At 32.4% G+C, this 3,245-nt stretch overlaps 3 non-coding genes across 3 annotated transcripts in view; all 3 read right to left on the reverse strand.

Moving 5' to 3' along the window:
* LOC117115863 overlaps window positions 1-23 on the reverse strand; it is a 162-nt gene extending 139 nt beyond the window's left edge. The window contains exon 1 of the small nuclear RNA XR_004446642.1: window positions 1-23. This exon is cut by the window's left edge and continues 139 nt beyond it. This is a non-coding gene — a small nuclear RNA (U1 spliceosomal RNA).
* A 438-nt stretch (window positions 24-461) lies between these two features.
* LOC117115854 lies at window positions 462-626 on the reverse strand. Its single transcript, XR_004446634.1, has one exon. It is a non-coding gene; the product is annotated as a U1 spliceosomal RNA (small nuclear RNA).
* A 625-nt stretch (window positions 627-1,251) lies between these two features.
* Window positions 1,252-1,414, reverse strand: LOC117115860. The gene has a single exon (XR_004446639.1). It is a non-coding gene; the product is annotated as a U1 spliceosomal RNA (small nuclear RNA).
* Between the last annotated feature and the right edge of the window lie 1,831 nt (window positions 1,415-3,245).

Genomic DNA, 3,245 nt, shown 5'->3' on the forward strand with positions numbered 1-3,245 from the left:
TATATCTTTTCAAGTATAAATATAACACCAATGATTCTGTATTACAAATGTTTTCTGATTATATTGAATATGCAAATTAGTTTACTAATTCCTGATCAATGTGTTTCAACAAAGAGGCCATTGCTTGCCATCAGGTAGTAGCCTACAATACGCCTAAAAGCTCTATTGATATATGTAAAATTATAATAAATTTTGAAAATCTCCCCATGGCAAAGAAACTCTCACATAAAGTTGATCATAGAATATATTTGTAGAAAACATAACAATAAAAACATTATATATATGCCATTTCGGCGTGATAGCGAAATATACAAATCAGGCATATATCCTATATAGGCTTATTTTCTAGTTCATAATGGCGATAGTTTGTATCCTTATTTCCAAAAACTACAACACATTCTAGAAAACACCAATGCTCTTTCCGAAGTGTTTACATATTAATTCTATCTTTAAATTCGTGTTAGGGGTTAGCGCGAACGCAGTCCCCCGCTACCATAAATTATACACCCGAGTTCCCCACATTTGGGGGAATCGCAAGGGTCAACCTCAGCCAAGTGCAATGCCGAGGCCTCACCTTGGGAGGACATTCCTTCTTGATCAAAGTCTCTCCTGTGCCAGGTAAGTATGTTTGGCCATCAACAATATTCTATAGTATAATATTAGAAATACTGTGGCCTACAGGTGTCATTTCAACACTTCTTTTCTTCTGGCTTTTAAAATTTTCATTACGATCATTTTATAATAAATATTACAATTTTTGTATTTAAATCTTTTAAAGTTAGTTTTTATAAGTGTATATCTTTTCGAGTATAAATATAACACCAATGATTCTGTATTATAAATGTTTTCTGATTATAATAAATATGCAAATTAGTCTACTAACTTTTATTCAATGTGTTTCAACAATGAGGTCATTGTTTGTCATCAGGTAGTAGAGTACGCCTAAAAGCTATATTGATACGTCTATAATAAACTTGAAAATCTCCCTCACCCCAAAGAAACTCCCACATAAAGTTGATCATAGAATATATTTGTAGAAAACATAACAATAAAAACATTATATATATGCCATTTCGGCGTGATAGCGAAATATACAAATCAAGCATATAATGATATATCCTATATGGCCTATTTTCTAGTTTATAATGGCGATAGCTTGTACCCTTATTTCCAAAAACTGCACCACATTCAAGCAAACACCAATACTCTTTCTAAAGTGTTTACATATTAATTCTATTTTTCAATTCGTGTTAGGGGTTAGCGCGAACGCAGTCCCCCACTACCATAAATTATACACCCGGGTTCCCCACAACATTTGGGGGAATGGGTCAACCTCAGCCAAGTGCAATGCCGAGGCCTCATCTTGGGAGCACATTCCTTCTTGATCAAAGTCACTCCTGTGCCAGGTAAGTATACGTCACCATGGCGTCCCCACCAGTTGCGGCTCTAGGATATATTTTCTGGGGGCGGGGGGTGGCTAAGTTGTCCGACAGAGGGGACTTGAGCTCGTAGGCTTGAGCTTGAGGAAGGAGCTGAGAGGGGGTTCCCTCCAAAATGAGATTTTAAAAAAAAATGTCAACCTCTGGATGGTCGGAAATGGGACTCTCACACTGTGACAGACATGTGTTGGCTTGGTGTGGGTCTATTTTTATATGTTTTATGGTATGACTGCCCAACGAACTCTGTCCTTCAGGGGGGCTTGACACCTGTCCGGTGGGGGACTTCAGATCCCTCTTCCCCGCAGGCGTCACCACTGTTCCCCACCGAACGATCTGACGTGACGTTGTTATGTGGGTGTTTTATAGACTATTGAGAATAGTAATATCACCGAAAAAATCGATAAAATGACAGTTGAATGACCAACAAAGACAACTGAAGACAATATTTCGTCATTAGAAGTTATTTAGTATAACCTTATTCGGAAAATTAATCTCAAATCGAGTTGCCGTCCCCGGCGTTGTCAGTGACGTCGTATGATTTGTGTGCGATTTTTACCAATTATCCCCTAGGTAAAATATAGTTGAGCCATGTAGTACCTTGCAAATTAACCCAGAAACCCGGTAGTTTGTTGACTGTTTATTGATAGCGTCCCTTCGCTGCCAAATATGGTTTTTAGGCAGTTGCGTGATAATACATGAGAAAAACTAAAAATAAATACATTAAAAAAATAACATTTAATACATTCTATACCCACTGGTAATCTCATTAAATATAACAGGTACATGTCAGCATCCGTGGTTGATAGGCATAGGCCAACATGAGAAAACATCATTATAGCATGGAGGTATACCTCCATGATTATAGATACACTCAGCTATGTATAAACCCCTTCATGATTTCGCACCTTAATAATGAAATTTAAGATGATATTAACTTGAATTTACCTCGGTTTGATGGTTTTATTTTACCTGCTCATAATATAACAACATTAGAAAGTACAACTCAAATTAAATTAATAGACCATTATAATTATATATTTATTTTGGTATATCATCAGTTCAGTTCAAAAAAATATTACAATAAAAGATGATGCAAGGATGTTCTATGAACATTTTCTTTAAGAAGTAAAACTTAATTCCAATGTGGCACTACATAAAACAAATTATAAACCTGAAAGTGTACAACGATAAATACGGTGAAAATGAGGCTAAATTGTCATAGAAGTAGAAAACGCGAAAGAAGAACAACATTAATAATAATAATAATAATAATAATAACAATAATAATAATAATAATAATAATAATAATAATAATAATAATAATAATAATAATAATAATAATAATAATAATAATAATAAGTATAATAATAATAATAATAATTCAGTCTTGGCAATGTAATTATTTGAATGTTTTGATATTTCTATATGTATATTTAATTTCGAATTAATTGACGTTTTTGAAATTTAATTATAATAATATGGTGTATATTTTTGTATATATATATATTTTGTAATATGATATTAATTTTTAACTTTTCTATTGGAATTATTTGAATGTTTTGATATTTCGATATGTATTTTTCCACCTGACTTATTTTCCTATGTTGTTATTTTCCTATATTTATTTGTTGATTGTAAACAAACGTTGTAAGCCTTTGGCTGTTGTTTTGTTTTGTGTGTTATACCTTAATAAATAAATAAATTTAAAAAAATAATAATAATAAAATATAAAAGCAGTAAACATTTAAATAATTAAAACTTTAAAATACAGACAAAATTAGGCTAAACAATTTATGTCATAAAAGT

Source organism: Anneissia japonica, unplaced genomic scaffold, assembly GCF_011630105.1.
Source record: "Anneissia japonica isolate Jap-2015-1 unplaced genomic scaffold, ASM1163010v1 scaffold1483_len710385_cov172, whole genome shotgun sequence".
Lineage (NCBI taxonomy): Eukaryota > Metazoa > Echinodermata > Crinoidea > Comatulida > Comatulidae > Anneissia > Anneissia japonica.